The following is a 27235-nucleotide window of genomic DNA, read 5'->3' as shown; positions in this document are numbered from 1 at the left end:
GGCTTAAAGCATGGGTAGAAACTAGGAAAGGATGGGCAGTCAGGTCCCATCTAAACTAATCCAGCGAGCACATTGTCCCCACCACAGATTTCAGAGTGCCAGTCTTGCACCACTACTTCTCTGGTACTGGACAATGCCAGTCCTTCCAAATGGCACTATGATCACTGCTGTATGTGGAAATTGGAAGTAGCTGCTGCTCCTATCACCACCATCAACACGGTTCCAAAGGAAAAGTTGTAACACTAATCTGACTAATAGTGTGATTGGAATAATAATATTTTCTTCCAAAATGACAGCTTGTGAGAGATCATTTTATTTGGATGCATAATAATAATATATTTGTTTTTTTTTTTAATTTAGTCATATTAGTTACAGGTATATCTCCTTTATACAATGGAATCTTTGCAACAGAATGATGGTTGAGATCAGCATTCTCAGTGAAGTTTTTAGCAGTTAGGACTAAGTTCAGCTGCAAATAACAGAAACTCCAAATAACGTTTCTTAAATAAGATAATGGCCTATGTCTCTCTAATGAACACAATCTGGAGATAAGCAATTCAAGGCTGATACAGTGGTTTATGATCACTAGGACTTTTTTTATCTTGATACTTTGCCACTCTTAGTGTGCTGTCTCATTGACCATTATGGCTGCTCAAGTTCCAGCCATCAGTCTGAATCCCATCCAGCAAAAAGGAGAAGGAGAAGAGAAAGGGGAAAAGGGAGCATGTCAGCTATCTTTTAAAATTTTCTGAAAATTGCCACGTGACACTTCTGTTTACTTCTCATCATGCAGAACTTAATCATGTGACCTCGCTTTACTGCAGTACAGTCTTTATTCTAAGCAGCTAAAACTGAGGAGTCTGCTACCAAAAGCATATTGGACTAGCAAATTAGCAGTCTCTGTCACTAAATTTTTTTTCCTGCTTTGTTTTGGCTTGGTTATAGCTATTCTCTTGTGGAGGTTAGAATAATGCTTTGTCTCCTCTCTGAATGCTAAAGCTTTCTGCATACTTCCTCGTGCTGCTTTTAAGTTTATGGCTATCTCACCCACCTTCCTCTATATACACCCTTGGTTTATTTGATCATAAGCTTCTGGGGTTAGAACTCTATCTTCTTTTTCTTTTAATCACCTAAAGCTTTCATCAATTATTTATCATATATTATATATATGATAAATATTGATATGTTGATAAATATGATATAATTGATAAATATAATATAATTAATATGATATTAATTATATTTTGATAAATATGATATAATTATCATATATTATATATATAATATATATATATTTCTCAGTATATGTATTTTGAGTGATCGTGTATCTTAAATTTAGATTTTAAAACATAAAAATATATAAATAACTAGGGTCACTTAATAGCATTATAATGCAAAAATATTCAATTAATCATTATATCTTTTTATTTGTTGCCTCTGCACTTTAATTATTTCATCCCTTAACTGTGGCTTCTGTAATAAAAATAAGGAGAAGCATTGTCTCTTTATGGGTTTCAGAAAACAGGAAGTATCTATAAGAGGCATTATGTTGTCATGGTAAAAAGAACAAAGTCTCTGAAGACAAGCAGCCTGGATTCAAATCCCAGCTCTGCCACTTACTAGCTGTGTGACCACAGGCAAGTCACTTCATGTCTCCATTCTTCAGCTTCTTTATCATAAAATAGAGATACTAACAAGGGTGATTTGTCACGGGCAGTACTCAGAAGTGGATGTACTGTGAAGCCAGTGAAGCTTCTGACTCAGGAACCCTCCCAGGCTCTGGGAAAAGCCCTAGCATTGGGTTCTCATGGTCATATGCGTGGCAATATTGGCAAATGCAAGATTTTGTTAATTTGTTTTCTTAAAGTAGGCCCCAAATTGTATAAGCTTAAGTCCCTACAAAACCCCAAGCCTCCCTTGGCAGTCGTGCACTAAATTAGCAGCTATATATGACCCTGCACTGGGTAGAGAGTTGATTAGACAGTTTTTAAGGCAGTAGTTCTCCATCGGGAGAGTGGCCCAACTAAATCAAAGACACTAGGTACATTTGTTTTAAAAAATGCAGGAACTTGGAGTAGCTATTGCCAAAAATAATATATCGTATAGTTAAAAATTTGTTGAAGGCAGAGTTCATGGTGTATGTTCTTAACTACCACAAACTAAAATTTTTTAAAACTGCAAGATTGGGGCCTACACCTCCAGAAAGAGCTTCTTTTGGGATGAGTCCTGCAAATCTCCACTTTTATCAAGCTCCTCAAGTGATTCTATCATGCCTTAAAATTTGAACTACTCTATTGAAATACCTCTTCCAACTCTGAAATTCTAATTTTCAACTCCACCATCCTGATTCAGAAATCATCGACCAAAAGGCTATAGAAGCATTAGAAACCTGGCCTCCTTTTGCAGGATTTGTGCTGAGCCAGTGAAGCTCTGAATTTTGGAGAGAAAGAAAGGAGTGGGGACCTCCATTAGGATGTCACTTTTTAGCATATAAAAACAACTTGTCCGAAAAGGGTAAAACTTAAGAACCATTGATTTTCCATTGGTACAATTTCAAGAATAAACAAATTACTTCATTTTCTCCCTCTACCCGTGAGCCTAGTGGTAAAGATTATAATTCTTTGCAGTATGAGATTATTTTTTACCCCAAGTAAAGCTATGGTTTTTATGGAGAAAGAAGAGGGATCTAACAGTTATTGACAGTTACTCTTTCTCAGACATCCCACTAGACGCTCTATAAATCTGGTTGAATTTTTACAACAATCCTACAAGAGAGGTGGCATTCCTATTTTTATAAATAAGAAAACTGAAGTTCAAGCAAATTAATTTTGCAGTAAATCTTACAGCTAACAGGTGGCAGGGATTCAAACCCAGGTATGGCTGAATTCAAAGTCTATATTATCTTCCCTAATACCATACTGCTTTCAGATAAATATGGCATTAATTCTTGTGTGAGGTGATATTCAAAGCTTGGACCTTAAAAATATATGACATAAAATGCCTCAGAGCCATTTAATTGTCCTCCTTTTTATATCCGTTCTTCCCCATGATAATCTATTTTTTCCTTAAATGCTAAAGTGCATATGTGAATGCGTGTGTGCATATGACACAGAGGAGAAAATTTGCTTTCTTTTGGAGCATGACTCTATTAATAATGCCCTGTTTTTCTATACAATTATATTTAAGGGCAAAGAATGTACTCCTCTCACATTAAAGAATATCACTTTAATTAAAAGGTTATGGTTGTAATCTTTTCTATATTTAGGCATTTGTGTTTAAACATCAATGCAGTTATGGACTGCTATGGCTTGAAGGTGTTGATGGAGCTTGGATGTATTGTCCCCCCAAACCTAATGTGGTTATTTGATCCCCAATGTGGCAGTGCTGGAAACAGATTGAGTCATGGGGGTGGATCCCTCATGAATGGATCAATGCTCTCCCTGAGGGCAGTGGGAGTAATGAATGAGTTCTCACTCTATTAGTTCCTGCAAGAGCTGGTTGTTTTAAAAGACCCTGGCACCTCCTCTCTCTCTCTTGCTTGCTCTCTTGCTTCCTCTCACCATGTGACTTGCTTGTACCCACTAGCTGTTTGCCACTTTCTGCCATGAGTAGAAGCAGCCTGAAGCCCATGTCAGACATAGCTGTTCCAGACTAGTAAGCCAAATAAATCTCTGTTCTTTATAAATTACTCATTTTCAGGTATTTCTGTTACAGCAACACAAGATGGACTAACACATGTATCCCCCAAAAGTTATGTGTTGAAAGCTTGATCCCCATTGTAACAGTGTTAATAGGCTGGGAAATCCAACTATTGTATTTGAAAGGTGGAGCCTTTAAGAGGTGATAAGATCATGAGGACTATGCTCTCTTGAACAGACTAATCCATTCATGGAGTAATGGGTAAATGGTCTAACGGTAGACTGGTGGTTTTATAAGCAGAGCGTGTGTGCTCTTTCTCAACACTCACTAAGTGACACTCTGCATCACCATGGGACTCTTTAGAGAGTTCCCACCAAGAAGAAGGCGCTCTCCAGACATGCTCCCTGGACCTTAGACTTCCTAGCCTCCAAAACTGTAAGAAATAAATTCGACTTCTTTATAAATTACCCAGTTTTAGGTATTCTGTTATAAGCAAACATGGATACTAAGAAATTTCTTTAAAGGGTAAGATTTGATAGTCAGTGTAAGATTATGCAATAAGTAAGATTATATAATTACATAACGTATTACTTATATAATAATATAAGTAAGATCATAAGTCAGGGGCTGCTGGTCTCAGATGCTACAAGGACTCAGCGTTAGTATGCATAATATCATGTTCTTTATTTTATAGCATATCAGTGAGCTCATTCATTCCTAGCGAAATGTGGACTGAGAAAAGAAGTTTTTATAGGGATCGACTCACCCAGTATATTAGTCTATTCCTGTTGCTATAACAGAATAACTGAAACTGGAAAATTTATAAAGAAATAAAATCTATTCCTTACAATATCGGAAGCTGGGAAGTCCAAAGTTCAGGGAACACATCTGGCGAGGGCCTTCTTTTGGTTAGAAACTCTCTACAGAGTCCAGTGGCAATCAGGGTGTCACATGGCAAATGGCTAAACAAAAGGGAGCTAAGCATCTCACTCACTCTTCTTATAAAGCCATCATAAACATGCCCATGACCACCATTAAACCATCAATGTATTAATCCATTCACAAGGGTACAGGCCTCAGAATCTTATCACCTCCTAAAGACCCCCTCCTTTCAATTACGGTAATAGGATTTCCCACTGTCTTAACACTATTCCAGTGGAGGTTGAATTTCCAGTACATGAACCTTTAGGGGATGCATTTAACCCATAGAACCCAGCACAACTTAAAAAATTATGTCCTTAAGCCTCTCCTGCTCCAACAAGACTTGTTGGTCAGGATTCAACTGATACACTCATCCTCCTTAATCTAAGCAAGTTAGGGCAGTGTCTTAGTCTCTTCAATCTGCTAAAACAAAAATGCCATAAACTAGAGGGCTTATAAACAACAGAAATTTATTTCTCACAGTTCTGAAAGCTGGAAGTCCATAATCAAGGTGCCATCAGATTCAGTGTCTAGTGAGGGCCTGCTTTCTGGTTCATGGACAGTGCCTTCTCATTGTGTCCTCATATGGTAGAAGGAATGAGGGTCTCTCTGCAACCTTTTTTATAAGGGAACAAATTTCATTAAAGTGGACAGAGCCCTTATGACACAATCACCTCCCAAAGTCCCCTCCTCCCAATAATATCACCTTGCGGGTTAGGATTTCAACATTCGAATTTTAGAGGTACACAAACATTCAGACCATAGCAGGCAGCCAAACCTTTCATGGCAAAAAGTAGTTTCCATTTGTGGAAGAGAGCAGCTTCTGGCTTCCTCTTTTGATGTTTCATGATTTTTTGTTTGTTTGTTTGTTTAGTTTTAAAGATTAAATGTTTGTGGCCTCTGTACTGGCACTAGAGAAAATCAGAATCTAATCTGAAAAACAAAACAAAAATAAAAGTGTGCACTTTTCCTCTTTTGTTCTTTCTTTGTCCTGTGTTTCTCCCAGCCTGCAGTAGATCAAGTCACTGTGGAAACCTTATCATGGGCCCTCAGTCAGTTTTCATAGCTATATCAACAGATTGTGAAGTCAGGAAGAAATTGCCCTTATACATTAATTACCAGCCCATGGAGTGGGAAGCTAGGACAGCTACTAAATAAACCACTGTGAAGGGACAAACAGCGTAAGGGATGTATTAAATCGGCTTTGTTTCCCTCCTAATATTAATGATTTCTATAAAGTTTTCTACAAATTCAGAAGTGTTAGGATGTCAAAGCATCTTGTGATTAAAGCTGAGATGGAAACATTCATTGTTAATATTTTAGTATTTTTCCCAACTAGAAATAAAACCAGTGTTATAAGAGATAGGAACATGAAAAGCTGACTTACTGTCCCTGAAATATTTTCTTTCTTACCAAGACTTTCAAGAAACTTCTATGTTTCCTCATCTGTACAATGTATGGAATGTTTATTACTATTATCTCCAAATAAAAGTGCCTTGAGAGAGAGAATGATATCTAGCCAGGTGACCAAGAGAAAAATTGTTATGAGCTTAAGGAATGGTTATGATTTCCCTAAGCCTGAAACCATTCATCATTGGAAGATAAACTGCATATCAAAAAGTTGGGGTTCAGGTTCTCTAGAACAATTAATTCAGTGCAACTGTATGATAAAAACATAAAATAATTAGACAAAGAAAGTCACTTTAAATTCAGAAGCTAAAGTTATATACAAAAAGACATATTCTGGTAGGTCTTGAACACTTGTTTGAAAAAGGTACTGATTTAGAATTGAATTCCCACCAAAAAGGACTCCCAAAGTTCAGTCAAAAATAATATTTTAGCTGTTTATTAAAAAAATAGCCACATGCCTAAATGTTTGCACATGCTGAATTAGTGGTCCAAATTTGTGAAGTTTGTATGTTTTCCCAAAGTTTACAGTTTGTTGGCCCGTAATGAAAGGCAATATCCAAAGAAATTGATGTTAATTTCCTTCAAGAAGTCCATCAAAGTATAAAAATCATATTAAAAGCCTTGCTATTTTTGAGATTCTTTGGAACCCATCAGAGACTGTTTTTCAGAAGAGAGAGAGAAGTACACTCTATATTAATAGAATAATTTTTCAATGAAAAATATCCAGTGAAAAGAACTACCTGAGCTTTTGACCACTCAAACAAAATCAGAGTTTTAAATGGATAGCACATTTGATTAGCTGACTCATGTTGCTTTAAACCTTTTTTTTTTTTTTTTTATGTTTGGACTCATAGATACAAATATGATGTGTATTGCAATTTTTGGAACCTTTAGATCTGTAAAGGTCATACTGAGTTAGTTGGACTCAGCAAAATGTAAACAGGGCACAAAGGACACTTGATTTAGCCTAGTACTCTGCTAATTATGTCTCAAATAGCAATCGTCATCACCATGACAGGTAGAAGTACCTTAAATGGGTAATTTGTTTTGCTTTGTTTTTCAGAAAAATGGTAATAGACTGTGTGTGAGTACGTGTGACTGTGTGTAGAGACTGATGAGAAAAACTGGGAGAAAAAAGGGCTAATATCATCCCTGTCCAGGGTATAACTGAATATAAAAAAAGGAAATAAAGAAATTGGTGAATGGGGAAAAAAAAGGATAAAGCAAAACAGCTCTCCAAAACTGTATCACTGGATTTTCACAATTTGGTTCCAAAAGGAGACAAACTGGAAGAATAAAAGTGTCGTATGTTTATATAGCACCTTTTTCTGAGACACTCTTGATATGTGTGGTCATTGATCTTTCCCTGAGCTGCAGTCCAAATAGCTCCTGAAAAGCACTAAGTCACAACTCTTCTGGAAACTATGCCCTATCAAGCTGTGCTAACTGAGAAGGGGACATTTTCTGAGCATTTTTTGGGCTGCTGCAAACTATTAACCAATGTCTTTGCATTCATTCCCCACATTGGCCACATCTCACCTTATACACACACACACACAGGCACACAGGCACACAGGCACACACAAGCACACACTCACACAATTCGCACACATACACGCATCTTCATTGAAATTCAGCAGTTCAACTCAAGGGCAAATTACTCATGTGGCTTACATGTACAGAGCAAAGAAAAACACAGTTAAGCTCATCTTCAGCCAGAGGAAGGAAAACTTCCCATGCCAACTGATCCCTTTTCTTCCTTTAGCAAAAAGTCAAGAGTCTTTTACATTTGGGTGGTGCCTGAAGATTTGAAGGATCATTTCTAACATGTTGTTTAAGTTACAAGGAATTATCTTCTTTTCAATAATGTAGGACCAAGAAATAGGGAGGGGACTAGGGAAAGGCACAGGTGGATCATTTTGCAGATAAACAACAGGAAGCAGAGGATTGAATTGATTTACTTACATGCATTCAGAGGGTTCTAGGAATAAGAAGCTACAAAACCTCAGCTCTCAATCTAGAACTACATCACAAGGCTTTCTTTTTTTTCTTTTTTTGTTTTTTTTTTTTTTGTGACCGGTAAGGGGATCGTAATCCTTGGCCTGGTGTCGCGTGCACCGCACTCAGCCAGTGAGTGCACTGGCCATCCCTATATAGGATCTGAACCCGCTGCCTCAGAGCTCCCAGAGCCGCACTCTCCCGAGTGAGCCACGGGGTCGGCCCCACAAGGCTTTCTTTTAAGAGAATAGAAACTTAACATTTTCTTCAGATATCATGGTAGCTCAACCTACTAAAAATCAACTAAAAAAGATCACGTTGCCCAAGAAATGTATTACTTAATGGGCTCTCTGCTCCTATTTTCAGAGAATAGTATTAAATGTTTCTAAGCATCAAATGTTACAGTTAATGCTTGACATTGTCATGGCCAGTACTATGTTTGCTATGGGAAAACTGTACCCATAGAATAATCAGGACCACGTTTTACAAACAAAAAGACATTTTTTAAATTGTTTGATAACTTTTATATATCGATTTGCTGATTCACTCAACCCTTCAAAAACATGCAGTCGGCATTAGGTTTGGTACTACAAGTAAAGGAGTGAACAAGACAGACTGTTGAAAGGTGATTACATTAGAAACCCTGAAATGGATGATTACTATTCCTAGATACCCAGAAATCAAAAGAACACTGCATATCCTCTATCCCAGATTGCTTCCCTGGAGAGAAGAGAAATGTACATTTACCATAATAAGATACTTCATTCTTCTTAATACGGTTGTACTATTAGGACAAAAGTTAATATTGGCACCAACTTCCAAGTGTGCTCTACATATTTTGGAGATTTTCATACATGGGTTTGGAAGAGACTTCGAGGTCCTTTTACATAGAAGGTGGTCAATTAAGTTTGTTGAAGGAATGACTGAATCATTTAGTCTAGGAATGGTAAAGACTTCATTCCATATCTGGACTTTGGAAGTTGCTGTAGTAGCTGCTGAAGTGACCTTGTTATAGGCCAAACTGTGTGTAAAAGAAAATCTCTCCGAGAGTTAAGATTTTATGTTCAAACTCCAGAATTCATAATAGGGATCTAAGAACCAAAGCCTCAACTACCTAAATTCTCACACAGTCTAAATCCTTTTGATTTTTGGTGTGTGTGCTTCGATGACAGTTAAAATCCCTAATTCGTATTGGGAGAGCATGTAGAACCCCTTATTTCTCACCACTTTTCCACATGCATCAAGCCTTCTAAACACTTCCAACTCCTTGCACATCACAGGAAGCAACATGATCTGTCATGCCACTGTGGTTTTGCACGTTATCACCTGCTTCTGGAGCACTGTCCTAGAAAGCCTCTAGTGTTTCTCTAAGACCTTATGTTGCCATCGATTCCTCCAGAAAGCCCTACCTGATCCTCTTCATTTCCATCCTCACTGTCTCATAACACTCAAACCATCCCGCTATTCTTCATTTGCTTGCTTTTTCATCTGTCTTCCCCTAGACCAAGCCAGAGACTCCTAAAGGGCAAAGATTTGGTCTTAAGCACCTCTGCCTCTTTCCATAGACCTAGCTAGTAGGATTACAGTAGATGTTGGTTGACCAAATGATTGGATTTAAAACTGAATGAAAAGCAACAGCATTCCCATGGAAAATGGGAATCCACTTTTCCTTCGCCTCTCCTTTTCATCTCTAGAGCCAGAGGCCTGGATATCCACCAGATCTGCATTATTTCAGTTAAGTTCCAGTTGCTTAGGAACCTCTCCCTTTTCCTAGGTTTGCCCAGAGGCAGTCCCCTACCCCAGAGGACAGCAGCAGGAGTGTGTAAAGCATTCACAGGGCATGACAACTACTCTTTCTGGATCGGATAGCAGAGCCTCAGAACCTTTTCTTATGCTGTTCTTTCTTTTATATTCAATTAGTTCCCCAGTAGGACATGAGGCCTCAAGTCTGACCCATGTGAATGGGGCTTGAGTTGCCATGTACTTCCCACATCATTTATCTCATCTCCCCCTTACTTGTGCTTTTCTTCAACTGCCTATGGACTCTCCTGACAGCTCCAGCTTTATAATGTGCATTACCCTGCTCAAGCCTGACTCCATTTCCTTGCATCGACTACGAAGTGAAGCCTCACTCATGCTCTTTAATTGGCATTGACAGCTCATAGCAACATCCAGCCCAGAACAAAACTCTGCCTTGCCCCTCCTTTCTGCTAACTTAATTCCCAGTAAATTATCCTGTTAGCTGTGCTTTAAAAATAACACTTTCTGTCCAATTATTCTGGTTAGCAAAGTTTAACTGTATTATCACACATTAATTTCTGATTCTAGAAGAAATAGCACATAAGGTATTATACTTAACCAGTGTAATAATATTTTCTTTAATGATGGAAAAGGCTTTAGAGACCATATACTAAGTTACTGATATCATCATGGACATCAATTATTTACCCATAAATATGAAAGGGATCCAGTTCATATAATATTCCAGAAAATAACTCCTGAACAATAATTTTGATGTTTTTGTGGATTATTTTAGTTGAATATAGCAAACCAATCTGTTTCTAGTTGATAAATATGGTGCTTGTTTGTTAGCAAATCTCTTTGCAAAATGTCATGCTGAAAGAGGGATGGCCCTTGAGTAGTTATGGAGAAAGGATGCTGCAGCACAGGGACAGCCTAAGCAGTGAATAAAATCAAAACAAAGAACAGAACAACTCAAGATTAAGCCTTAGATGTAGAAACCATTGTGTAGAAAGGAGTGTAGATGGGACTCAGGATCAGGCACTTAGGTGGCATTTTAAAGTCTGGAGCAGACAAAGGGCCTGTCATCTAGTGTGCCCACTGCCTAATTGTTCAAATTCTCAAATCTCTTTGATCCCAAGACATCACATTCTCTTGCTCTTCTCCTAAATCAATGGCCATTTGTTCTAATTTCCTCTGCTGAATGTTCTTCTCAATCCTTAAATGTAGGAGTGCTCTGGGACTCAGTCCTCAGACCCCATCTTCTCTTCTCTCTATTCTCACTTCTTATTTGATTCCATCCAGTGCTATGGATTTTTAGCAACTGTATATATGTCAATAATGCTCAAATTTTTATCTCAGGTCACAACCCAGTGTTCCAGACTCGTACACCCAACTGAGCAGTCAACATCCCTCCTTGGACATCTACAGGGCATCTCAAACTTAATATGTCAAAACAAAACTTGTAATTTTTATCTCCTGGATTCCGTATCTTGGTAAATGGCAATTCCATTCACCCAATTGCTCAGTAGAGAAATCTGGAACCCTTGTTTGCTTTCTTTCTCATTTATCCCACTTTTGGTCCATCAGCTGGTCCTCTTGTCTCCACCACTCAAATAGATCTCAAATTAGACAACTCTCTCCCACTGCTAACGTCCTAGTGAAAGCCTCCAGGACCTCTTCCCCATTTGTCTCCCTGCTTCCTTCTGGCCCCTAGACCGATTCTCCATGATGGGCTCAGAGTAATCCTCTTTAAATATGACATTTTACTACTGAATCCCATCTAATGGCTTTGTGCACTCTTGTAATAAAGTGTAACAACCTCTCATGGTCTTCAAGGCCCTATATGATCTGTCCTGGAAGTATCACCCCCACCCCCCCACCTCATTTCCTAATCTCTACCATTTATTTGGCTCCAGTCACTCTTGCTTCTGCTGTTTCATCAAATGCAAATAAGTCAAGTTTCCTCTGACTTCAAGGAATTATCATTTTCTGTGACCTCTGCCTGGACTACTCTTGCTCCAGATGACTTCTTCCTCACTGCATTCAAGTCTCTGGTCTAAATTTACTTGCTCAGTGAGGTCTTCACTGACTGCCTTACAAAAACATCCTTTCTGACACTCTCTTTCTCCATAGTCTGCTTTACTTTTTTATAGGACTTATTATTACCTAGCATTAGATAATATCTTTATTTTCAGTCTTCCTCAGCTGAAGGCAAACTTTATAAAGGTCAGATTTTATTTCTTTGTCATAAATGAATGAATGAATTGGCTCCAGTAGTTATCAAGAATTCAGCCTCTTGAAAATGCAGTCAAGTGGAGTCTGGACAGTAGGGCAAGGTGGCCCTGGAATACTGAGACAGCACACTATAGGCCTGAGGACCAGAACTTTTATAGGGTCCCCTTTGAGGAAGACAAGTGAAAACAGGTTGTTGCAAATTGGATAATATGAGGAATATGTGAAGAAGATACAGTCAAAGCTCCTGAAAGAGACCTTTACACTTGTATAGAGAAATCAAGATGTCCCACAACTAACCTCAAAACATTTTTATTGATTTATAAATAATGCTTTCAATTTGTCATTACTTATTTATTTCCATGCTTTTTACAAAAAAAAATGCTCTTAAAGAGAAAACAAGTGTGGGAGTATGTTAAAGTTATTATCTTTTGAATAGAAAATTACTTAGACCAGGGAAATTCCCACAACTCCCTTAAAAATTGTGAAGCATCATAGAAAGTTACGTTTTTAGGGGGAAACAGAACTGAAAATTGGAGAACCTGGGCTTGTGTAATGATCTAAAGGAAGCCCTAAGGCTTACTTTAAAAAAATTTTTTTTTCTTAGCCAGTAATTCTAAAACAACAGTTCTCAAATGTGTGATCTAAGGACCCCTGAGTATCCAAAGACCCTTTCAGGCGGTTCATAAGGTCCATTTTATTTTCACAATAATATGAAGATCTTATTTGACTATTTCATTTTATCATAAGTATACACTGGATTTTTCCAGAGGCTGCATGGTTTGTGATGTTGTAACAGATGAAATGGAGAAGCAGATATGAAAATCTAGCTGTCTTCTACTAGGCCAAATATTAAAGATTCTTGCAAATACAGATAACAAGATGACTTGTCTCACAATTATTTTTTTAAGTGTAGCTATTTCTGTAAAAATAAGTTATTTATGTTAACATGCAGTGGGTGTATTACTATATTAAATGAATTCATAATTAAATATTTAATGAATTCTCAGTTTTAATTTCTAATACAATAAATATCTACAGATATTACCCACATAAACAAAAGTTCTTTTGGTGCCTCAATAATTGTTAAGAGCAGAAAGGGGTCCACAGAGTTTGAGAACTGCTGCTCTAAGATATTATGCTAGCTACAAATAGATTCATAAATAAATATTTTATAAATTAAAGACAATGAAGACATAGTGACCTCGATCGTGTTAGTTAAATATATTTTTAAGGACTCCGAGAAAATCATGGTATACTCTTGCATTGATATGTCTTCCTCTTTTCACAAAGATTTTTAGTGTAAACTCAGATGATTCTTCCAATTTATTTGCACATACAGTTTTTCAGATTTGGAAGGTTTTTTTGGTGGTTTATTGTTTGTTTTTTTGGCAGCTGGCCAAACTCTTGACCTTAGTGGTATAACATCAACCTCTAACCAACTGAGCTAACCGGCCAGCCCTGTATGTACAGTTAAACAAAGACTTTCAAACATGAATCCATGGAGACCTATGGAAAGTTTTATGGTTTGGCATTGTGACCATAAGCACAGGCTCCCAAACAAAACTGTCTGGATATATTCAACCCTTGTAGGCTTTAGTTTCTTTAACTCTAAATTATGGATAATATTAGTACCTCATTTCAAAGGGCTAGTAAGAAGATTAAATAACTTCATACTTATAAAGTATCCAGAACAGTGCGAGGCACATTTAATAAATGTTAGGTAATTTAGTAACAGTCATTACTGAGAATAGCACCAAAATACTAGCAGACACTCCGGAGGAAGAAGGGGAAACTGGCATTGAAACCTTAGGAAGCATTGAGATGTCAAAGGAATTAGAAATTGAATGGTAAATTTAATCTTACCATTCAAGCAGTTTCCTTTTCTGAGAAATCACTTACGTTTTTGTCCAAGAGTGAATTTCCCTTCTGGTACTCTAACCAGTAACCATGTGATAAGGTTACATTACACAGATTAAGTGCATGCTCCAAAGAAGAAAACAAAAACTGCACTTTGTGAACGCTAGTAATTATCGAAAAGGCAATCTGTTAGTTCCTAAGTATATCATCTCCTGATAACAATGTTTCCCAATCCAGGATGCCATATTTAAAATCACAGAGCTAGAGGACAATTGTCCTGACACAATGTAAACCTGCCTTGGAGGAAGGCAGTCTACTGAAAGAGCCAGTTTCCATCATTTGCACTGAAGAAAGAATGGTAATGGGAATAATCTTAAATGAAATGTCCTAGATCCTGTAAATTATTTTTATATTTGCACTACAACCATGACTTGTGAAAGTTATAGTTTTGGCAAGTTTTCAATCCCAGATTAGTTTATATCTACATTTACATTGAATATCAATTCATATTGAAATTAGGATTACCAAATGTATTTTTCAGAGTGGCAGAATTTGGTCCAATGTACAGATGGACTTAAAATATCAGTGTTGCCTAACCATCTTACTTGAGGTAGTGAGCTACCTACCACGGAATGTATAAAAAGCAAAATCTATATATTTCCACCAGAAAAAAAAATCAGAGGTTTATTTAATTCTACTCTTTACCCGTTGCATTGATATTAATACTGTAGTAAACAAGCCTACTACCCTTCAATCGTCTATGATGGAAATAAACCACTCTATGCAGCAATCCATTTCACATTCAGGACAACTCTCCTTTATTTATTTAACAAATATGTGTGGGCCAGCCACTCTTCTAGGAGCTTGAAATATAGCAATGAACAAAACATTTAAAATGTTTGCCTTCACATGACAAAAACAAAAACTATTATTTGATATTATTTGGGGGCAAGTCAGATTAGTAAATAATAAGCAAAAAATAGATATGTCAGAAACTGTTAAGTGCTATGGAGAAAAATAAAGCAGAGGAGAGGGATGAGGAATGTTTAGATGGAGGTAAAGAGATGTTAGCTGGTTAAACAGTGAGGGGAGGATATTCCCAGAGGAGAGAGAAGAGTCAGGAGTGGGGATTTTAGGAAGGCTTATACTTGACCGTTGATTGAAATTTGCTCTCTGGAATCACACCAAATACATTTAATTTATTTATAATTAGGTATTTTTTTTTAAGTCTTTAATCTTTCAGGATAAATATCTGCAGTTCTTTCATCATTTATGATGTGCTATGATTTCCAGATCCTCTGTGTCTCAGGTCTATTTTCCTTGGATATACCCAGCCGTGAACACTATATACTCTACAGAGAGGAATGGGAAAACTACCCACCATCCCCACTCTGTGTTCTGCCTTCTGACGTGAGCCACGATTCCTTCAGGTTGCCTTCCTGACTCCCAAATCTGAGTTACATGTTTCCTTTGTGCATTATCTTAGCTGTACTATGCTGTATTATAACTCACCCTAAAGCTGGCAAGCTCCAGGCCACCTTCTAAGCCACAAATGGGTTCCACAAGAGGTAGTCAGTATATTCTATTTCATCATTGTTTCTGACACATACTAGGTGCTCATAGTAGGTTAAGTTGCGTGAATTAACATCCTTCACAAATCTAGTAGTCTACAATTTTAGTCGCCATTGATTGGACACATAAACTCCATGGGAGCAGGAAGTTTTATTATTTTACCTGTTATATTGGTAGTGTCTAGAACAAGCATGGTCTGTAATAGCAGGTATTTATAACACATTTGTTAGATGACTGTACATCTGTGAAACAGCTAAGGTGAGTGTTGGGTGACAACAGATATGGTTGTGAAGTTGGCAAATAATTTTCAAAATTTAACATTATGTTAATATAGTGCTTTTATGTTTTATCATGTGCTTTCTCATGTATGTTCTCATGTAATCTCTCCAGCTCCATGGGGTAGGTAAGATGAAATGCTTCATTTCCACTTTATAAAAGGAGCAATTTTATGAAGCTCACAGAGATTAAGGGAATAATGTGATTGACAGATGTTGTCAGGCTTGAATCTGCATCTTCCAGGTCAAGCTCTTATTTTCTTTACTCCATAACATGCAAGTGTAAGTTTACTGCAGGGTCACCATGTAAAATGGACATTTCCTTATCATTTGAAAGTTAGAAGGTCACCTTTAGCAGCACTTGGCCTTCCGTACCACTTTGATTTCCAATCCCCATGTTTAAAATTCCCCTGGTTCAGACACAGATCAAGTTTATTCACAGTCTATCACAGTCCATTCCTTTCTCAAGCAGGAAGAGCTCTCCATCCTAATATGCCTGATGCTCCAGCTTTTTTCTTCTATTAGATTATACATTTTAGCTGAATAAACATCTTTTAAATTCCTTATTTTTAATATTTGCCAGCATGATATGGAAATATGTGTATTGAAGTTTTGTCTTAAAAGAGTTTTAATTAAAAAAATGAACCTTGTCCTATCTTGCCAAAGTTATCAGATATTTTCACTATTTGTAATTTCAAAACAATTGTTTCATTTCATTGCAATTGCAGTAATCATTTCTGATTTCTGGTCTCCTTTATTGCTTTGGTGTGTATGAATAGGGTATTTCCAGACAGATGCCTGAGTTTAGTAACTTCTTATTTTACTGAAGAGTGTGCTTCCTCTATGTGACTGATGGAGAAAAATTACTTTTAGGCAGCAAAAGCAATTCAGTGTACTTAGCTTACCATTTGTTACTGTCTCAGTACATAGGGTTGGGGAGAAGTAGCATGTTCCTGTTTTACAGGGGCTGCAATTGTGCTAATGCCAGGAGATTTTAGACATTGACAGATAAGGTAATTTATTCCAACAGAAATGTGGTGACAGGGAATTAGGTAAGATAATTTCTGTGTGGTTAAGGCTTGTCAGATAGGACTCTCAAGGTGGAGGAGAAGTGAATGAGGCTGATGTGGAAATGGAATGGTCAAGTCGGCTGAGAATGGACATTGGAGCAAAAGTCCTGTGTCCAGGTCCCCACTTAGGAGCTTTGGGGCTGGGTGAACACGGGCATTTCTCTCATCTGTAAAATAAGGTTGACAATACTAATGTTAGAGGGTGGCTCTAGAGATTAAGTAGCATAATATATATAGAGTCTCCATGCACTACAGAACATTAGCAGTGGCAGAGGTTTGTGTTTGAGATACTAAGCCTTCACTGTAAAGCTTCCAGCAGCCCACCTCAGTGTAAAATCAGCAATTCACAAGTGATAGGAGCAGCAATTCTCCAAATAACACAATAAAGGTTGGGTTGTAGAACTCATAGTAATAGCAATACTACTTATCTGTTATCAGTGGTATGTGTTAGACTTAAATAATAATGAATAGGGGCCTTTATGTCCAAATTAAAAATTCTTTTCTTTCTTTTTTAAAATTCTTATTTCTTTTTTAATTGACATGTATTAATTGTACATATTTATGGGGTAAAAAGTTATGTTTCAATGCATGTATACAATGTGTGATGATCAAATCAGGGTAATTACCATATTCTTGATAATAAATATGTATCATTTCTTTGTGATGACAGCATTTGAGTTCCTCTATTCTAGCCATGTAAGAACATACAATGAATTATTGTTAATTACAGATGTCTAGCAATACTGTAGACCGCAACTTATTTTTCCTATCTAGATGTAATTAGTTGTAATTTACTGGGTTTTTGCAAATAAAGAGGTGTTTTTATTGCTGATTGAAAACACATATTTAACCATAAAAAATAAATAGAATTTCAATTTTATTTTTATTTTCAAAATTTGTGTGTTATGAAAGTAAATAAAGTAGAAAGAGAAAATTATTCTAATGCCACCATCCAGAAATTGATAAACATGGGTAACATTTGAAAAAATTGGCTTTCAGAATTATTTCCATGCATATATCAATATCTATACATATAAAATTATTCTTTTTACAAATACAGAACCCAACTATACATGATGTTTTGGAACTTTTAAGAAAATATATATTTATGTCACTGTACATCTATATTGATCTATACATCATTCTGTCCATGACAATATACATCTACAATCTTATTTACTTATTTTTTTAATTTTATTTTATTTTGTCAAAATGCAATGTGGTTGATTATTGTGGCCCATTACCAAAACCTCCCTCCCACCTCCGTCTCCCCCCTCCCTCCCAACAACCTCATATCTGTGCACTTGTATCAACTTCAAGGAACTGTAATTGTTGTGTCTTCTTCCCTGCCCCCCACCAGTTTATTTGTGTATTTATTTATTTATTTTTAGCTCCCACAAATAAGTGAGAGCTTGTGATATTTCTCTTTCTGTGCCTGACTTGTTTCACATAATATAATTCTCTCTAGGTCCATCCATGTCGTTGCAAATGGCAGTATTTCATTCTTTTTTATAGCTGAGTAGTATTCCATTGTGTAGATATACCACATTTTCTGTATCCTCCCATCTGATGATGGACATTTGGACTGGTTCCAAGTCTTGGCTATTGTAAACAGTGCTGCAATGAACATTGGAGAACAGGTATACCTTCAACTTGATGATTTCCATTCCTCTGTGTATATTCCCAGCAGTGGGATAGTTGGGTCATATGGTAGATCTATCTGCAATTGTTTGAGGAACCTCAATACCATTTCCCATAGAGGCTGCACCATTTTGCAGTCCCACCAACAATGTATGAGAGTTCCTTTATCTCCACAACATCACCAACATTTATCATTCACAGTCTTTTGGATATTAGCCATCCTAACTGGGGTGAGATGGCATCTCAGTGTGGTTTTGATTTGCATTTCCCAAATGCTGAGTGATGTTGAGTATTTTTTCATGTGTCCAATGGCCATTCTTATATCTTCCTTTGAGAAATGCCTATTTAGTTCTTTTGCACATTTTTTAATTGGGTTACTTGTTTTTTTGCTGTAAGGTTGCTTCAGTTCCTTGTGTATTCTGGATATTAATCCTTTGTCAGATGTGTATTTTGCAAATATTTTCTCCCACTCTGTTGGTTATCTTTTAACTCTGTTGATTGTTTCCTTTGCTGTGCACAAGCTTTTTAGTTTGATATAATCCCATTTGTTTATTTTTCCTTTGGTTGTCTGTGTTTTGGGGGTTGTATACATGAAATTTGTGCCTAGTCCTACTTCCTGAAGTGTTTCTCCTATGTTTTCTTTAAGAAGTTTTATTGTTTCAAGGTGTATATTGAATTCTTTAATCCATTTTGAGTTGATTTTAACATATGGTGAGAGGTATGGGTCTAGTTTCACTCTCTTGCATATGGATATCCAGTTATCCTGGCACCATTTTCTGAAGAGGCAGTCTCTTCCCCAGTGTATAGGCTTGGTGCCTTTGTCAAAGATCAGATGGCTGTAGGTGTGTGGGTTGATTTCTGGATTCTCTATTCTATTCCATTGATTAGTGTGTCTGTTTTTATGCCAGTACCATTCTGCTTGGGTTATTATAGCTTTGTAGTATAGTTTAAAGACAGGTAGTGCTATGCCTCCAGCTTTATTTTACTTATTTATTTTTTTTTTTTTGCTCAGAATTGCTTTGGCTGTGCATGGTCTTTTGTTATTCCATATAAATGTCTGGATAGTTTTTTCCATTTCTGAGAAAAATGGCATTGGAATTTTGATGGGGATTGCATTGAATTTGAATATTACTTTGAGTAGTATGGACATTTTCACAATGTTGATTCTTCCAGTCCAAGAGCACTGGATATCTTTCCATCTTCTTGTGTTCTCTTTAATTTCTCTTAGCAAGGGTTTGTAGCTCTCATTATAGAGATTTTTCACACCCTCAGTTAACTCTATTCCAAAGTTTTTTTTTTTTTTTTTTTGGTGGCTATTGTAAATGGGCAAGCTCTCTTGATTTCTCTTTCTGCATGTTCACTATTGGAGAATAGAAATGCTGCTGATTTTTGTGTGTAGGTTTTCTATCCTGCAACTTTGCTGAAATCATTTATTGACTCCAAGAGGTTTTTTGCTGAGGCTTTAGGCTGTTCAATATATAGGATCATGTCATTTGCAAAGAGGGACAGTTTGACTTCATCTTTTCCAATCTGGATGTCCTTTATTTCCTTCTCTTCTCTGATTGCTCTGGCTAGTACTTCCAACACTATGTTGAATAGGAGTGGTAAGAGTGGGCATCCTTGTCTAGTTCCTGTTTTTAAAGGAAAAGCTTTTAGCTTTTCCCCATTCAGGATGATATTGGCAGTGGGTTTATCATATATAGCTTTAATTATGTTGAGATACTTTCCATCCATACCTAACTTGTGGAGAGTCTTTATCACGAATGAATGTTAAATTTTGTCAACTGCTTTTTCAGCATCTATAGAGATTATCATATGGTCCTTGTATTTGATTTTATTGATGTAGCATATCACATTTATTGATTTGCATATGTTTTTTTGTTGTTGTTGTTGTTGTTGTTGTTTTTTCGTGACCGGCACTCAGCCAGTGAGTGCACCGGTCAGTCCTATATAGGATCCGAACCCGCGGCGGGAGCGTCGCCGTGCTCCCAGCGCAGCACTCTACCAAGTGCGCCACGTGCTCGGCCCTTGATTTGCATATGTTGAACCAACCTTGCATCCCTGGGATGAATCCCACTTGATCATGGTGTATAATTTTGCATATGTGTTGCTGTATTCTGTTAGCTAGCATTTTATTGAGGATTACTGCATCTATATTCATCAAGGCTATTGGCCTGTAGTTTTCATTTTTATTTATATCTTTACCTGGTTTGGGTATCAGGGTGATGTTTGCTTCATAGAATGAGTTTGGGAGAATGACCTCTGTTTCAATCTTTTGGAATACTTTGTAGAGAATTAGTTTCAATTTCTCTTTGAATGTTTGGTAGAATTCTGCTGTGAACCCATCTGGTCCTGGGCTTTTCTTTGTTGGGAGCCTTCTGATAACAGCTTCAATCTCCTTTATTGTTATTGGTCTGTTCAGATTTTCTACATCATATTGGCTCAGTTTTGGCAGTTTGTGTGTGTCCAGAAATTTATCTGTTTCCTCCAGATTTTCAAATTTGCTGGCATATAGTTGTTTATAGTAGTCTCTAATGATTCCTTGTATTTCAGAGGTATCAGTTGTAATACCACCTTTTTCATTTCTAATTTGTGTTATTTGGGTCTTCTCTCTTCTTTTTTTAGTCAGCCATGCTAATGGTTTGTCAATTATCTTTTCAAAACACCAACTTTTTGATTCATTGATCTTTTGTATAGTTTTTTGGAATTCAATTTCATTAAGTTCTGTTCCAATCTCAATGATTTCTTTCCATCTACTTACTTTGGGTTTGGATTGTTCTTGTTTTTCTAGTTCTTTAAGGTGAAGTATTAGGTTGTTCACTTGCCATTTTTCCATTCTTCTGAAGTAAGCATTTAATGTGATAAATTTCCCCCTTAGTACTGCTTTTGCAGTATCCCACAGGTTTTGGTATGATGTTATCATTGTTTTCATTAGTTTCAATAAATTTTTTGATTTCCTGTTTGATTTCTTCTTGGACCCATATGTCATTAAGTAGAGTGCTGTTTAATTTCCATGTGTTTGTATAGTTTCTGGAATTTCATTTGTTATTGATTTCTAATTTTAGTCCATTGTGGTCAGAAAAAGTACATGGGATAATTCCAATTTCTTTGAATTTGTTGAGACTTGATTTGTGATCACCTAACATGTGATCTATCCTATAGAATGTTCCATGTGCTGATCTGTCCAATATTGATAGTGGGGTGTTCGGGTCCCCTGCTATTATGGTATTACTGTCTATTTCCTTCTTTAGCTCTAATAGAGTTTGCTCTATAAAGCTGGCTGCTCCAACATTGGGTGTGTATATATTTATGTTTCTTATATCTTCTTGATGGATGAATCCTTTTATCATTATGCAGTGGCCCTCATTATCTCTTTTTATGATTTTTAGTTTAAAGTCTATTTTATCAGATATAAGAATAGCTACTCCAGCTCGTTTTTCATTTCTGTTTGCATGGTAAATCTTTTTCTATCTTTTCACTAAGTCTATGTGAGTCTGTATAGGTGAGGTGGGTCTCTTGAAGGCAGCATATAGTTGGGTCCTCCTTTTTAATCCAGTCAGCCAGTCTGTGTCTTTTGATTGGGGAATTTAAGCCTTTTACATTAAGAGTTGCTAGTGAAAAGTGTTGATTTAATCCTAACATTTTATTGATTTTTGTTTGGATGTCTTAGGTGTCTTTTGTTCCTTGCTTTCTGATTTACTGTTTATTTTCTGTATTTGTTGGTTCCTTGGGTTGTAGATAGCCTTTTTTGTTTGTTTGTTTTCTCTTCATGGATGCCATTTTTATTATACTAGTGGGTTTTGATTTTTCTTGGGTTCTTATGGCAGTGGTAGTTATTTTTCAGATACCAAACCCAGTACTCCCTTGAGAATTTCTTGTAAGGGTGGTAGTGTGGTAGTGAACTCCTGCAATTTTTGTTTGTCTGAGAAATATACTATTTGCCCTTCATATTGGAAAGATAGCCTTGCTGGGTAGAGTATTCTTGGCTGGCAATCTCTGCCCTTTAGGATTTTGAATATATTATCCCATTCCTTTCTGGATTTTAGGGTTTGTGATGAAAAAGTCTGATGTTAGTCTGATTGGGGTTCCCTTATAGGTGATTTGACACTTCTCTCTTGCAGCTTTTAAGATTCTCTCTTTGTCTTTGAGTTTTGCCAATTTGACTATAACATGTTTTAGAGAAGACCTTTTTGGGTTGAATACAGTTGGGGATCTTTGAGCTTCCTGAATCTGAAGATCTGTATCTTTTCCTATACCTTGAAAGTTTTCTTCCACTATTTTGTTGAATATGTTTTCAATGCAATCTCCTCTTTCCTCCCCTTCTGGAATACCCATGACTCGGATATTTGAGCACTTATAGTTGTCTGATATCTCTCTTAGATTTTCTTCTGTGTTTTTAATTCTTTTTTCTTTTCTTTTTGTCTGCATGTGTTATTTCAAACAGCCTATCTTCAAGGTCAGAAGTTCTCTCTTCTGCTTCTGCAAGCCTGCTGGTTAAACTCTCTGTTGTGTTTTTTATTTCATTGAATGAATTTTTTAGCTCAGCAATTTCTGCTACATTCTTTTTCAGGGCATTGATTTCCTTGTACATTTCTTCTTTCAGGTCCTATATACTTTTCCTCGTTTCATTGTGTTGTCTAGCTGAGTTTTCTTGTATCTCATTTAGTTTCCTAGAATTATCATTTGAAATACCTTGTCAGACATTTCAATCTCTTCTTGTTTTATAGGATCTAGAGCTTGAGAGTTATTACCCTTTGATGGTGTATTTTCTTGATTTTTCATATTTCTGGTATCTTTCACAGTCCACTGATTTGACACTATAGTCTGGCTAGGATCCTGCCAGGACTGCCAATTTTGCACACGGCTGCCTCAGTGTCTTCTCAGTCACCTGCTGACGCAACAGGGTTCATGGTCTCCATGGGACTCAGGCCTCTCCTGGCGCACACTTGGCCAGCGTGGGGATGGGGTCCGGCAGCAGCAAGGCCTACCTGCTTGGACTACAATCTTATTTTTAATGGCAGCCCATGGTTATTATAATGTGTTAGACAACCTACTGTTCGACATTTAGATTGCTCGCAATAATTTTTTACTATTATAAACAATGCTGTTTTGAATTTCTGTGCATTTATATTTGTGCATACTTTTCAATTATTTTCTTAGGATAACTTACTTAAAGTAGAATTACTCTTACTAATGGTATTCACATTGAAAATTTTATAAAGTTTGCCTGATTGCCCTCCAGAAAAACTGTTATGATTTAAACACAATGGGAAATTTTTAAGTCTCACGAAGTGTGGAGCTTTAATTGAAAGACATTGATTTTTACTGCTGTTTTCCAAAGGGGAGAAGACACATAAAAATGTGGATTAGTTTCAATAAGAGAAAATAGGGAATGAGTATGCATAAGTTGGATTTAGTGAAAGTATTAAAACACTGTTCAAACTGAACTTCAGGCTAACCAAATAGTCAATGAGAGAAAGTTCTTTTAAGAATTCCAGCTAATAAATAGTAAAGTAATGGTAACTTTTGAATATTAACATTTTGAAATCTCCAATAAAATAAAGGAACTGGGCAATAATTATAAATGGCTACTGAAAACATTAAGGGGGAACTTCATAATAAATGAATCAAGCTGACAATGCCTGAACATACTGACAATTTTAGCAACATGAAAAGAGAGTGATTGGGCATTATTTGCTTCTTGATATGATAAAATAGAAGTTATACACACAACACTATGACACAGTCATGGCAGATAAGCATCTGCATTTACAGGAAAGACAGGAGACAGAAAATTCCATTAAAAGATACCACAAAAATAAAATCAGCAAATTTCATACTGTGTAAAATTTGACAGAACAAAAAGTCTGGTTTCTTTAGACATTAAATTGCAAGAAAAAAAGAGAGGGGCTTTATAGACATTGTTATGTATGTATGAAAAGACATTTCAAACATATATAGTGTTTTAATGTCATTATTCTCTCAAACCAACTGCAGACACATTGTTAATGAGAATATTATGGAAATGTCTACATTGAATCTTTGATATGATTAAACAATTATTGTTGATTTTTTGTGGCTGTATTGTTGCTGTTATGAAACATAGTCTTATTTTAGAAATATACATTCACATATTTATTGATGAAATGTTATGATATCCTTGATTGGCTTTAAAATAATCAAATGTGAAGGATGAAAGGGATGTAACAAAATTATCCACTGACAACTTGTGAGGCTGAAGATGGGCACATGGGGTTTGTTCCACTATTCCCTCTACTTTGTATATGTTTGAAATTTATGCTGATAAAAAAAAAGTATTTAAAAAGAGATTATTATATACTTAAGATTTATACACACTGGTAATACACAAAACACAGTAAAGAAAAATTACCTTTAGTTAAGAGGAAATTAAAAAGAGAAATTTGCGGTAATCTAAAGATGTTTTCTACTTTAAAAGATGCTTACTTTAACTTAATGAGCAGTGCCAAGAATCAAGTCTTCATAACTAAAATAAACTGAGTCATTGTTGATTAGAAGAAATCATTTAAGTGGATAGAAAAGAATATCTTTCTGTAAAGGAAAATAATAGTAAAGAGTAGAACATATATAAGTAAGCACCACTTATTTTTACACAAGTAAATGCCACTAAAGTTAGTATTACCTCAAAATCATCTTTTGAGAGAAAATCAATGATCGTACTTTGTACACGATGAAAGAATTCTCAGTAATGGAGGGGGCAGCTAATACCACCTCACTCATAAAGTACAGTGCAGATCAAATGGGGTAGAGGAGTCTTTGAAACTGAAAGAGTAGGCACTGAGACTTTATATCAGGATATATCAATGTTTTAATATGGGAAAGAGACCAGAGTCTGTTCAACACTCCCATTTTACAGATAATAAAACAGATCTAGAAAGCTGAAGTGATTTGCTTAAAGTGATGTCCATAGTTAATTGTGAATAAATTAGTTTATTCAGTCTTAAATCATATATGGAAAAATTCCTTATTCCAATTTTGTTATCAGAAATCCCATACTGAAGATTACAAAAATGATAACCATGAAGTTTAATATCATTAAGGTAATAGAAAAAGATGGTGAATATACTAGTGAGTTCAAAAGAGTCATAGAAAACTACCATTGTTTTCTTTGGGAAAAGAGGAAATTAATTGGTATTTAATTAAAATGGACAGCGTTCTGAAGGGAATAAGACAGACACTATAAAGTTATTTATGTGAATGTCACATGGAAAGACACATTATATGACCTTTAATTAAGGAAGAAATTGTCTCTAAAAGGAGCAAGAAGGCAGCAAATTATTATTCTGTAGAAGAAACATAAAAGGAGACAACAGCAGCCACCAATGTTTTTAATTGAGAGAAAGATAATTCAGAGAAGCGAGTGAAACAGTTTAGACTTTGGTCCTTTCTCCACGCACACTTCATAGCAGTTAACAGCATCATCATTCTTCCGTCCCCATCAAAACCAGCTCTAATCATTTCAATGCTGACTTTTGTTTGGGAGGGCGGTGCTACCCAGTGCTCTGTACAGGGATACTTTATAGGGCAAATCTTTACACTTGGAGTTGATCCTTTAGCAGTAGGATTGGGTTTGCATTAATGCCCCAACACACTCTAGCTGTATACGAAAGGACAACATTTTCAAGATAGGCAACTTGGGGTTAATAGTGGAGTCTTTGGAAAGGTAGAAATTGAAGCTGAACAGCCCTCCTGGAGGGGCAGACACATCCACTATGGGGCACGATGAACACTGTGCTCTAACCAGCTCAGCCTCCAGCTAGCCTTGGAGATTCACTCCAGTGCTTTCTACAGAGGCTTTAATTAACTACCCCCCCGGCATGCACCAGGTGAGACTTCATTCTCAAATTAATCCACTTTTTAAAACTCTTATGCAATTTCTCTTCCTTTCTCTGCACATTTTGTTTTTAAATCACCAGTTCCTGTAAGATACATGATTAACTAACCTCAATATGTAGGCACTACTATATTTAATGCTCTCTTGGCAACTTGTGAGTTCATAATTCAAGTAACCATGTATAGTTTTTTCAGGTACATCATACATATGAATGAAGAATTAAGCAGCATCCATTGGAAATTTAGAGTCCAAGTCACGATTTCCAGTATCTATGCTCCTTAAGTAAGGGTGGGGCAAGAAGACATACTCAACCAACCAATATGAATTATTAGGTATTATTACTTGCACAGCATAGGCCTGAATACTGTGGAATGCAAGAAGATACAGAATCATATTTCCTGTTGCACCACATGATTCTCACAATAATATTGAAAGAAGGTGAGAAGTTACGAGCATCCTCAATTTGCAGGGGAAGCAGGAAACAGAGCAGTTGTGGGTTCACCAGCAACTAGTTAGTAGCAGAACTGCAACTACACATTTATTCCACTCTTCAGGTGTATGGCAGGTAGCTGACCATCTTACTGGTTTTAAAAGCTGTATGGGACCCTAAAGTCATTTTCTAACAAAAGCCTGCAGTAAAGCTGCATGCAACAAAGCTCCTTTCCTGCAGCAGCTCCCTGAAGAGCATTTCCATTCAAAAAAATTTCAGTCACTTTTAGTTATTGAAAAAGCCCCATTCTGGTAACTGACTCTTGCCTACCTATTAAGAAATGTCAATCTCGCAATTGATTCCAATTTTTCCCCCAACCTCTGTCCTTGCCACAACAGACTACATTTAACTCTTGGAGAGTTATAAATTTGGAGAGGTTAGCAATTCCTTCAGACCTAGTTTCTCCCTTGACTTAGTCTATTTTGTGCTGCCATAACAAAATACCTAAGACTGGGTAACTTATAAAGAACAGAGATTTATTTTCTCATAGTTCTGGAGGCTGGGAAGTGCA

This window comes from Cynocephalus volans, chromosome 14, assembly GCF_027409185.1.
Source record: "Cynocephalus volans isolate mCynVol1 chromosome 14, mCynVol1.pri, whole genome shotgun sequence".
Lineage (NCBI taxonomy): Eukaryota > Metazoa > Chordata > Mammalia > Dermoptera > Cynocephalidae > Cynocephalus > Cynocephalus volans.
The sequence above is the reverse complement of the archived record's forward strand: the minus strand, read 5'-3'. Positions refer to the sequence as shown.